The sequence below is a fragment of the Urocitellus parryii genome, chromosome 8 (assembly GCF_045843805.1).
Source record: "Urocitellus parryii isolate mUroPar1 chromosome 8, mUroPar1.hap1, whole genome shotgun sequence".
Classification (NCBI taxonomy): Eukaryota; Metazoa; Chordata; class Mammalia; order Rodentia; family Sciuridae; genus Urocitellus; species Urocitellus parryii.
In genome coordinates this window covers 10,412,214-10,424,884 of record NC_135538.1, presented here as the reverse complement: position 1 = coordinate 10,424,884, position 12,671 = coordinate 10,412,214, and the positions used below count along the sequence as shown (strand labels likewise).

The 12,671-nt window shown below is 45.3% G+C and overlaps 1 long non-coding RNA gene across 1 annotated transcript in view; it reads right to left on the bottom strand.

The window, feature by feature from the left end:
• LOC113186399 (uncharacterized) overlaps positions 1-10,449 on the bottom strand; it is an 89,791-nt gene extending 79,342 nt beyond the window's left edge. Inside the window, exon 1 of the long non-coding RNA XR_003301284.2 lies at positions 10,280-10,449. This is a non-coding gene — a long non-coding RNA (uncharacterized LOC113186399). The remainder of the gene's footprint in view (positions 1-10,279) is intronic.
• Between the last annotated feature and the right edge of the window lie 2,222 nt (positions 10,450-12,671).

The window sequence follows — 12,671 nt, the reverse complement described above, 5'->3', positions numbered from 1 at the left end:
CCCATTTAATATTTTCAGACAATGCTGAGCTTTAATAACTGAAACCCTGGAAAACCAAATGATGGATATGGGAGACTATTCTGATGGAGGCTTTGAAGGTCATAACACCTCTGTTGCAGGTGCCCAACCCTGTGTCTTTATAAACACAAAGCAGCCATTGACAACACGGAGGGAGCACTGCAGTATTCTAACAGCATGTCACTCAGAAAAACAGGCAGATGGGTGCCAAACCCTGTTCTAAAACAGCAGTTTCCAAAGCCCACTGCATCCAAGATGAGTCCTAGAGTGGGGTGTGCAAAAAATGTTAGGACTGTTTTTATGTTTTGTATTTTCCCAAAACAAAAGCCAGGAAGAAATTAATCTGTTAATATTTAATATACAATTGACATTGGTGTCTCCACTCAATCTGGTGTCAGAGGTTAGATCACAGTGGTATGGAAGAACTTTAAGGGAGGAAAGGGTGCCCAAAAGGCAGTGGGTCCTCAGTCATTCATTCACTTTCAGTGCTTCATGATGCATTACAGTTTGCAATTCAGAGAAGCAGCTTAAAAAATTTCCACAAGGATGGAAGACAATACCAAGAACGCAAACACAGATAAATTATACAGAAGTAAAAGAACCAATACTTTCCTGAATCCTACCAGGAGCTCTTGTTAGTCACACAAAAGTCAAAAAAAAAAAAAAAAAGAAAAAGAAAGAAAAGGAAAAACTCTATCTGAAAAGCAACCCACAAAAATATTCATATTTTTATTAGCTATCTATTGCTGTATAACAAGTCACCCTACAACCCAATGACTTCAAAAGGTAACAAATATTTAGATTCTCATACAGTTGCTAATGATCAGAAATTTGGCTGCAGCTTCTCAGAGTGATTCTGGCTTAGGGTCTCACATGAAGTTGCAGTCAGATGTTGGCCAGGCCTAAAGACATCTGAAGGCTTCAGTAGGGATGGAGCCACCTCTGAGATAGCTCACTCAATTGGCTGGCAAGCTGATCCCATGAAAGAGGTCTCAGTTCTTCACCATGTAGACCTGCAGTTAGGCTGCTTGAGTCTCCTCACAACATGGAAGCTGGCATCCATCCACCAGACTAAGAAAGCAAGGCAAAAGGGGCAAAGTCATATCTCAAAAGTCACACACCATCACTTCCACCATATTCTACTGGTCACAAAAACCCCTCCTGATGAAGTGTGGGAGGGGACTAAACAAGCCTAAATGCCAAAAGGCAAGGATCACTGGAGGCCATCTTGAACTGGCCATCACAGTCCACCCTTTGACCCTTAATGGTTCACATCCCTCCTACAGGCAAAATATGCTCACTCCCTCTCACATGTCCCAAAGTCTCACAGCCTCAACTCAAAATCTAGAATCTCATCATTGATATCAGATCCAAATACAATGAGACTCTTCAAAGGCCAATGAACTTTATTCCAACAGTATCTAAGATTTTGAGATATTTTAATGAGAGTGAAATGATTTATAATTGTAGTATTCAGCATCCAGACATAAATACATATACATACATATATATGAGTATATGGAGAAATGGAGAGATTTATTTTAGGGAATTGGGACACATGATTTGAGGCTGAGCAGTCTCGCCATCTTCATCTGTAATTGCAGACCCAGGGAATCTGTGACATAATACAGTCCATGACCAAAGGCCTGAGAACCAGGAGCCCAGATGGTGTAAGACCCAGTCTCAGGCAAAAAGACCAAGACCCAGCTCAAGCGGTCAGGCGTAGACTACACATCCTCCCTCAACCCCACACTGTGTTCTATTCAGGCCTCCAGTGAATTGACTGAGGCCCATCCACTTTAGGGAGGGAAATCTGCTTTCCTCAGTCTACCAATCCAAATGTGAATCTTATCCAGAAAAGACACACTCAGAATTAATGTTTTACTGGATATCTGGGCAACCCATGTCTCAGCCAAGTTGAGACATCAAATTTACTATCACAGCCATTGAAATAAGATAAAATAAATTATGGTTAAAATATGATTTATTTCATGTTCTCATGTAGTTTAGATTTGATGTACATTTCATGATACATACAATAAAATTAAACATAAGTACATTTACACATAGACTATATAAAGATGCACGCATATATAATATTGTGTGCTCATGGTATTCTTTTTAATAGAGCATAGAATCAAAATAAGTTTGGAGACAACTGGTGCAATGGTAAAAAGACAGTGCTTGCTATTCTCTTTCTATTTTCAGGAATCCTTGTCAGGACTTCTATCTGGTGGTTGGTAAGTAGTATCAAAATATAGTTACCAGCCTGACTGCTTTATGGGAAGTGGCAGAAGATGGTGTGGTTTTTGAGGGGAAGTAAATGTAAAAATCACATCAAGGAAGAAGAGGTGGTAGCTGTGGCAAGCATTTAGCCTGTTCTGCAAGATGAATATAATATTTAGCATCAAGGACAAATTTCTCTTTCAGAAAGACAGTAAATACATGACCCCTTTTACAAGACTAAAGCAACAAATATATACAAAAAGTACTCAGGAAAGATTTTAAGAGGGAAATTTTTTATTGTTTCCTGTAAACAAAAAAAAAATGCGTCTTGTTTTTAAAGGGGGGCAGGGATGTAGAGAGTTAGGGGGAAGGGTAGGGGGAGGGAGGTAAACCATCAGCGTCTACCATCTTCAGCTGTCAGCTACTTACCCCAAATATTTCACCTCTTCTCACTTTGCTGGTCCCTGTCATTGAAACTTTCTGTCTACGGAGTCAAAGATCCCAAGAACAAGCACATGGCAATCCTTTGCCAGTGTGATCCTCCACTGTGGCAGCTGAACCAAACAGCTGGTCTAGTCACCATGGACACTCCAGGACTCCCATTCTGACGAGACTCCCTGCACACAGGCAGCCACTGTGGACTACTGCACAAGGTCCAGTTGAATCAATCCTTCCGGGTGCACCCTGCCATGGACTGGATGTGTACATACACAGGTAATGTCACTCTAAAGGGTACACCAGTTTAAGTTACTCGCTACCACCAAAACATCTGTAGACTTGAGAGACATCTGAGTTGAATCAGTATCACCGAGAATTATAGTCTAGATTACTGCTATGATTTCAGTGTCCCCCAAAAGTTCACATCAGAAACTTGATCCCCATGTTCAGATGTGTCTGGAGATGGGTTAGGTCATCAGAGTCAGGATGGAAGGTGAGGCCCCATGATGCTCTATGAGAAGAAGAAGAGACATGAGCTTGCAAGCTCCCTCACCATGCGTGCCCTCTGCCACATTCCAACGCAGCAAGAGAGTCCTCTCCAGATGCCAGTGCCTTTATATGGACTTCCCAGGCTCCAGAACAATGAGGAATAAGTTTCTTTTCTAATTCAGTCTGGAATTCTATCACAGCACAGAAAACAGACTAAGTTATAAACAACTGTATCTACCACAAGGACTTGTTTTGAGCCAGTCGCTCTGCAAACATGATTTGCATACATTATGTCATCCCATCCTCCCAAGAGTCTTATAAGGTAGCTTGCCTACTCTTCTTACTTCTCAGAAGAGGAAAACAAGGCTTAAGTAATTTTCCACAAGCCAAATAAGTGGCAGAGGCAAATCTGACTTCAGTGACTGTGTTCTCCAATACTACACCAGTAGCTCCCAAGCTTGGGTGTATATATAAGAATCATGTGAACTACTGTTTAAAGAGCCTCTTCCTGGGCCCCAGCCCAGAGATTCCAATTCAGCAGGCCTTAAGTATGCTCTGGGGATCTACTTTTTTTTTTTTTTTTTTTTGAAAGCATCCTCAGCTGAAGCTAATTTGGGTAGTTGGTAGTTTTCTGGGACACACTTTGTACTATATTATAAAATATCTCTTCCATTAGTATTCTACTAACCAAATAAATTGAACTCTATCTTAAGGGTTACGGTTTACTTCCTAAGGACCTAACCTCTTTGATATTGTGAATCCAGGAGGAAGAAGGCATGAATGTACACACACGCGTTTGCACACATACAAACGTGTATTGTCAAACTTATGGAACAAAAAGAAAACAGAGGTTGAGCTTTGCATTATAAAATTTATTCTTCAGTTTACAAAAAGATTCTTTGCAGTGAGTCCTCATAGAGCAGAAACATGCAGAACCAGATGCCATACCGCACTGCTTAGAAAGTGAAAGTATTTGACCACTAAAACTGAAAATAATAATAATGATGGCAGAATTCCCAGTGCGTAGGAACACACTTTGAATCTAGTTTTAACCATTTCAATCTCATTTCCCATTTATTTTTCTCAAACATCTGGTGGCTGCCCCACTTATCTGCTCTTGAAGGAGAGTTGACAACAGAGAAAATAAACACGTGCTAACAATTATTATAGAAAACACTCAGATCCCATCTTGTCACATTTGAACTGGATCTTTTTTGAGGAGCTTATGCTTGTAATTTTACCTGGTACTTACAGGGCATAGTCACATGTTCTTCTGGAAAAATCATCCTGGCTTGCATGATGAGGCTGAAGATGTCTCTTTTTCAGGGGATTGTACCAGAAAGAACATCAGGACTTCCAGGTACATCGCCATCTGAACAAGTCTGGGAACAGCCAGCCTGGCTCTCTTCAATGTGGTTTTATTTATACCACTTTAATGAGATACTTTTCAATACATATTTACTATGTAAGCTAGTATATCCCTTTTATTAAGTTGAAATCGTTGTTCTTACAGTTATTTTCCTGTTGCAAAGCAACAGTGATCCAACTCAGAAAGGCCACTTCCCTGAGAGACATGAACAGGAGAGGTGCAGGAGAATTCCACCCTGGGATCCTGTTCATCACCACCTCTGGTCCACCAAAGGCCAAGGGATATCTTCCAGTAAAGGAAAAATAAATCCGCAGGAAGACCCCTGGGGTGGGGAAAAGCATGTTGGAAACACAGAGATGGACATCTGCATTGGCAGAGCGGATGGTATGTAAAGAGGCTCCGGGGATGGCTAGCTCTAGCGTCCAGTTGAACGGGAAAAGGCCGAGCTTCACTTCTGGACGGTGAGTTTTAACCAGTAACACGTCAAGCTGAATTGGCAGTCTAGGAAATGGCTCCGGATCAAGGAACGGACCATGGTGAAAGGAAGGAGGCAGAAACCTCCAAGAGTGCCAGGGAGGTGGGGCAGGAGAGAAGGGTGCTGCGGGAAGTCCAGGGATGGGCAGTGCTCCCCACCAGGTGGAGGTGCAACCCCTTCAGGGCCCTGTCCACCAACTCATCCTCAGTACCACCAACTATCCCTTCTCTGGGACAGTCTCCACGTGTGGATGGAGGAAGCCTGTCTCTGGAGCCAGTGCGTTCCCCACACTTGCTCCCCCTCTGTGCACGTTAGAATTGCCAGTCTATCATCATCTCTTCCTTTCTATGCACCCCAGACTAACATGTCAAAGGAAGCTGGTCTGAATGGGCATTTAGATGCCTTGACAAGTCCACAGTCCCCATTCACACCTAAGCTCCCTGTCCATCAACAGAAATGGTCACAGAACACATTGAGCACATGGGGCTGAAGGAACGCCTAGTATAAAAATGAGTCAGGTGCAAGTTGGATCAAAAGTGAAAGGAAAATTTCCTGAGGAACTAAAGATAGATCCTCCTGAGCTAGCAGGAGACAGTGGACAAGCACTGGGGGCAAGTTTCAAGGGAAGAAAGGAGAAGAGACAAGCTGACCCAATATGGTGCTTCTAGGGCTTTGCACCCTTCTCTGATCAGCCAGAAGGACACTGACAAGAAATGAATAAACCATATCAAACTGTGCTCTAGAGAACAGCCATACCAGTCTTTACAGTATTCTATGCATGTATACCAATGTCACTTTTGCATTTTGGTCATGTGATTAAATTTAATGTCATCCCTCACTTAAAGGACATGGAGCTGGGTGTGGAGATGTGCACCTGTAGTCTCAGCTTCTCAGGAGGCCCAGGCTAGAGAACTGCTTGTGCCCAAGAGTTTGAGACCAGCCTGGGCAACACAGCAAGACTCTGTCTCAAAACAAAAAAGAAGAGCTAAGACACACTGAACACTTCTACGTGCCACGCACCATGCACGCAGCTTCACTTGCTTCTAAGGGCAGCTGATAAAGCAGGCACTACCACCTCCCTACAGATACAGAAGTTGAGGCTGAGCCCTGACTCAGAACAAGCAGCCCCTGAAGCCATTCAGCACAGCCAGGCAGCCCCAGTCATGCCGTGGCCTGCGAGGGCGGCCCTGTTTACAGCACAGATGGTGTATGGAAAACGCCCCCCAATCACTGAGATGAAGTTACATCGTGTTTGGGCAAGATCTTCAAGAATGTAAACATTTAAAACATTTTAGGAGGATTGCTATTCAAAATGACAAAAACAAAGCACATTCTGGTGCTCAGCAAAGTGAAATTCGGCCGGCTGGAAAATGCAGTTATGCAGAACGGTTCATTCTGGACCATGCTGAATAAGTGAAGTGTTGCCACTTTGGTCAAGGAAGGAGGAACAGCGTGGGGATTAATAATATTAGTCAGGCTGCAACAGTTGGACAGATGAGTGCCAAAGAGAAGGGAGAATTCGAGAACGTTTTGGGAAGTCATCTGCCTGTTACCAGCTTCAAGAGACTTGGACCCGGCAGGCTGGTCCCACCCACTTCTAAACCACATTCCCGACGTAAAGATGGAAAGACTGGAGTGTGCTTCCAGGTAACATGTTTATTTCTTCCAACAAACCTTGGCTCGCCTCCTCTGATTCGGAAACCTCTGACTGGGCTCCTCTGCACTTTGGCATGGCCAGAGTAAAAATATATATGTGCCGCAGCCTTTGAGCACAGTACAGGCTGCAGTAAAAGCAAACGGATTCTCCTTGTCTGGTATATTTATGCTGTGCAGCAGAAAACCAATAAGTGCATGACCTTGCTCCACACACAAATATGTTCTTTTAACAGGCTTCTCCTTTAAGGCAGCTAGTCAGCACTGGTGGGGAAAAGAGAATGAATTTTCCTTTTAGGAAATGTGTAAGACTCTCCTTTCTTAGCTCCCCCCCCCCTTTCTTTTCTTTTCTTGGTTTTGCAAAATATACTTGTAAAAGTAAATCCATTCACATGATGATGTTAGCAAAACCATTATGCTGAAGGGTGTTCCTCCCAGGACTGCTGGCTTGCTTTTATTTGGTCCTGGAAATGGACCCAGCCACAGAGATTCACGCCAATTCCGATTCTTATCAGTGACTTTAGAGGAACCATATTTCCAGCTGAATTCCTTTGTTGACCTCTTGACCATCTTAGACACATGGCTATATGGATGGACAGAAAGACAAATAATGAGATCCCACAGGTCAATAATTGCTTTCAAACCAATGCTATAATTAAGAGAGCCTTGGTTTGATTTTTCTGCTCCTACTTAACTCTCGTTGGGTTGAGAAAGTTAAGACTGATCTATGCCACGGCACGCCATGAAATGAAGCTCTGGAAGTAGAGACACTGGTGCAAATATTGTTTTTAATTTACGTGGATCTTGACAAGCTCTTAGCTTCCTGTGAAGGTGCGCATGTGCCACGTGGGACTGAGCACACACCACATTCTGTTTTCTCCTATTACCAGAAGCCCACTGTGTGCCGAGCATCGTGCTGGCTGATGGGCTTTCAGCAACGGAGAGGAAAAGAAAAGGGGAGGGAAGAGCTCACAACTGGTGGACAACCCACCGAAGCGGATTAGTGGGCACCATTTGTTAAAGCTGCTTGAACATCGCACTGTGTTTCAAACTGAAAGCCATCCTTTCCTCCCTCCACCCATGAATCAGTCAAGAACAAAAGGAAGCGATTCTGAATTTTTCCTTTCTTTCCAAGCACCTTGGGAAGAGCCAGGCATGGAGCCAAAAAGAAGAGGGGTTTTACTGAAGAAAACCACCACTCTGTTTGGCTTTGATGAAAAAGAGAGAGAAAGAGAGGGAGGGAGAGCGGAGGACTTCGTGTGCAGAGGGTGAAGGATGTATATAGGAAAGGAGTGTTTTTATGGATGACTGCCATGGGCAAACAGCAGATCTAATCAAAAGCACTACACACATGGATGTCCCCGGCCTCTGGGAGAAGGGAACAAGGCTAGGTTTCTCCGTTTTTCTTCTTCAATTCAACACAGAGGGTAGACAGCTTTACTGTGCATAAAGTATTCCTCACAGCCGCCCTGTCCTCCACAAGAAAGAAAACAATAAAAGACTCATCACTAAGACAAACCAGCAAATCCAAATTCATTCCAGACTAATCAAACGCTGTCCTCCTCATCGTCCAGGTGAGTCGGGTGGGGATTTCCAGGTGGCTCCATACCTGTGAGCAGCCAGGAATCGGCACTGACTTTGGGAAGCAGACAAGCTCACACAGTCACCTCTCACCCCTCTCCACCTCCTCCTCTGTTGTCCCTTTGGTTTGCCTGTCAAAGAGAGCAACGCAGCGTTGGGCACCCAGCAGCTGCACAGTGGCCAGGAGGTCCACCCCTTCCCCAGGCCATCATGTCCTCCAGGCCCTCAGACCTCCTGGATCCCCTGCTCAGGTTTCTGCTCTCCGCCTTGAGCTCCTGACGCAGGGCTGCCATGCTGTGGAAAGTCTAAACATGGAACAGGCCTGAACAGGAGTAGGAGAGGAAGCGAAGCACGGGGAGAAGGCAGAGGCCCAGGCAGGGGAGAGGAGCTCTGCTGGGGAGAGCTTCTGCCCCTGCTAGAAACAAAGGGACAGAAACCAGGGCCAAATAAGGAACAGAGAGAGGGATGGGTGTATTCAGATGCAAACCTGCCCAAGGACAGGGCTGGGTATTGGAAGGTCAGATAAAAGAAACCAGATCCACCAGGAAACCTTCACTAGACCCAAATGGATGCCCTTTCAACCTGGTCCACACTCAACTATTTCTCAAATCTCACTGGTCACCCTCACATAATCTGACACCAAGGAAATAACCATTTAGGACTGGCTAAACACCAGGCACCACGCTGTGTTGACTGGCATCCTCCTGTTGACTTCTGATAGCATCCCCCTGGTACACAGCTACCCCATTCCAGACACCTGGGGTCTCCAGGTCCTGAGGCAGTGAGATCTGATTCCATCTCCCACTCCTAACCATAGCCAAAGAGACTTAATAAGCTCCTAAACTGGGACTGGGGTTGTAGCCCAATGGTAGAGTGCTTGCCTAGCATGTGTGAGGCACTGGGTTCAATTCTCAGCACCACATATAAATAAAAATAAAGGTCCATCAACAACTAATAAAATAATAATAATAAGCTCCTAAACCCAAACATGAAACCCAACAAGGGTAAATTCATCAACCCTGTCAAGATGACAAAGATCTCCAATTGTCTATTCTTTTTTATTTAGCAGATGTTGGAGAATAAAGAATATAGAAATTAGTTCTTTTTGTTTGTTTTTGGTTTGGTTTGGTTTGGTTTGGTGCTTAACCACAGAGTCATATCTCAGTGCTTTTTATTTTTTTATATTGAGACTAAATTGCTCAGGACCTCATTAAGTTGCTGAGGCTGGCTTTGAACTTGAGATCTTCCTGCCTCAGCCTCCCCATGTGGCTGGGATTAGAGATGTGCACCACCACGCCTTGCAAAATTACGTTCTTAGTTAGAAAATGAGATGTGTAAGTTAAGACTACGAAATCAATGTCCTGTTACTCTACTAAGACCCAACATTCAGGATGCTTAATAAGTTTTTGATATTTAAAAGATTCTGGAAGCGGTTCCTGCCCCTGGTGGAATTCGAGAACCCCTGCAGGTCCACCTGCTCTCCCAGCCGCCCAGCCCAGCTCCCCACTGATGCATCTTCACCTTCTCTGGATGACTCCAGAGGGCCCCTCTGGTCTGGATCCAGCTCCACACCTGACCTGGGCCTCCATTCTGCCCCATTTTGCTGGAGGTGGTCCTGCAGAAGTGGCCTCCACCTCCTCCCTCTGCTATCAGTGCTTCCCTCTCTCTCCCCTTGGTTTCTTTCATTTTAACAAGAGACACCAGTCCTCCTCCCCACATGCCCTCCTGTCTCCTGCCATGTCTGCCCTACTCTCAGTCTTTTCCCCTCTGTTTGTAAAGCCAGCTACCCTCCCAATCTTAATGAACATGATAAATAAGTGAATTAAAACTTTAAAGCTTCCTTTGGCCCAAGCTCCTCCCAGGAGTTTGAGAAATGTGCTGAGTCACAGGAGTCGCCTGAGGTCCTGGTTAGTCAGAGATTCCCAGGCACCTTCCCCTAGATATTGACTCTGGGTCTGGGACAACACATGGAATCAGTCCGTCCCTCCAGCTGTCCACACAGGCTGAACCCTGGCCCCCAGGGCTCTCACCAGGCTGCAGAGCTCCCACCTCAGGCACCTCTGTCCTACCGGCATTTGGTCACGTGGCAGCATAGCTAAGTGGAACTTCTCGGACTGCATGGTCTGCTTGTGGGCGGCCACCAGAGAAGGGCAAGAGACCTGTGAGGCTGGGGCTCTGAAGGCCGGGAGGGCCCAGCAGCACACAGCAGGTCTGGCTTCTGGCGCAGGGTGTTGGCCCGAGGCCCCACTGGAGCACAGGCTCCTCCTTCTGCTGGATTTCCTCCCCCAGCTTCTCTGGTCCTGGGCCAGCACTGTGCAGCTCCACAGCAAAGGACACCAGCTACTTCTGTAGGTCACTTAGGTCATCGAGGTTGGAGGTGGCAAGGGACACACAGAAGTAAGTTTGTCCTTGTGGGTGTAGTTTCTCTTCAGAGGTTCCTGTTTGTCCTCAAGGTCCCCTGCTTGGTGTCTAGCTTTTTTCCCCAACTTCTGGCCCTGCTGACTTAGGAAGACATCCAGCCTCCCACCAAACAGAGGCAACAGTCTTCCATGGAACTTGTACCAGCTTCCACAATGGTATATGGTCCAATTACCCTAAAAAATGCCATATGCATGTCCCTCGCAGTGGCCCCGCTTCCCTGATCAAACCCTACCTGAGGCCCACATTGACACTGGCAGTAGTTTAAGGAGAACAGACCTTCATTTTTTCCCCATTCTTTTACTGGTGCATTCAAGTCGTATAGAGTGGTAGGATTTGTTGTTCCATATTTACACACGCACACAATATAACAATATAATTTGGCAGTATCATTCCCCAGTACTCCCCTTTCCTTTTCCTCGTTCCTCGCTGGATCCTTCTCCTCTCCTCTGCTGATCTTCCTTTGATTTTTATTAGCTCGCTCCATCTTTCTTTTCCTTTTTCCTCTCCAGCTTCCATATATGAGACACGACCCTTGACCTTCTGAGTTGGGCTATTTCTCTTAACACAATGGAGAATAGAACTTTAAAAATGGTTTCTTTGAATTGGAACTGGTTCATCTAGAATTGGATCGGATGAGATTTGAAAGCATTATTATCACTGCATTTGTCAAAAGTGGCAAAGAGGACATTGGTAGCCCGTGACATTTGATGGCAAAATATTCACTAAATTGTTGCTTATAATCAAGTATCTAAAGACAAGGTTTTGAGTGACCACTGCTATAATACAGTTGATAAAATAAACTATAATATAGTTGCTGCTATAATACATTCGATCAAAACAACATAACGGAGTCAGTTGCTTTGAGAATACTAAAGAACTTAGCAATAGAAAATTATGTGTTTGGGGTTCTAGCTCCCAGTTCAAGGTCGAGGAGGACCACAAAGCTTCAACAACTCTCTGGTAGCCAAGCCCTACGTCCAGTTCTAAAGACTGCTGAGTCACAAGCACACTGAACCCACCGGCCTGAAGGATCTTCACTGTTAAAATCAGGGCATTGATGGGGACTCTGAGAACTTACGCTAGTTTCCAACCACTGATTGTCAGTGGAAGCACCCCTTCCTCCTGGTCTGTTTCCTCTTTCTGAACTCATCCTGTGACTCAAGAACCTGACTGGTGCTTATTAGGCAGCTCCTTGCAGGGGGCTGCTGATTCTCCCCCAGGCCTACTCATGGCCTGGTATGGTTTAGATGTGAGGTGCCCCCAAGAGCTCTTGTGTGAGACAATGCAAGAATGTTCAGAGGTGAAATGATGAGATCACGAGAGGTGTAACATCATCAGTGGATGAATCCACCAATATGGTTTAACTGGGTGGTAACTGTAGGTAGGTAGGGTGTGGCTGGAGGAGGTGGGTCACTGGGAATGTGCCTTTGGGGTTTAGGTTTTGTCCCTGGTAAGCAGAGCTCTCTCTGCTTCCCATAGCCACGTCCTGAGCTGTCTCCTTGTACCACATCCTTCTGCGTGATATAAGCCTCACCTCAGGCCCACAGCCATGGAGTCGGACTACCATGGACTAAACCTCTGAAACCAAGACCAAAACCAACTTTCCCTCCTCTCAATCTTTCTTGACAGGTATTTTTATGACATTGAGGAAAAGTTGACTAAAACATGCCCTTCCCTTGCTTCTTGACCGGTGGCCAGACTCTAGTTCTGGCAGAGCTCAGGAGCTGATCCAGAGCGTGTGGAGGTGCCACACACACTGAAGAAGGGAAAGATGCTATGAGCTTTTATCAACGGTATCTTGGAAACATGTGAGAATGAACCCTAAGGTGCTGGATCAGGACGGAAGTGACACATGGAATTGGGCCAATTTGTTGATGTGAGTTCACTGAGCAGAGACAAGAGTCAGTGTGGCCACTCAAGCAGCTGGCAGTAATCCTTCGAGTTTGTGAAGTTGGCTTCCAGAAACATAGAAACAGAGAGGCCTACACTACTGAAGCTGCA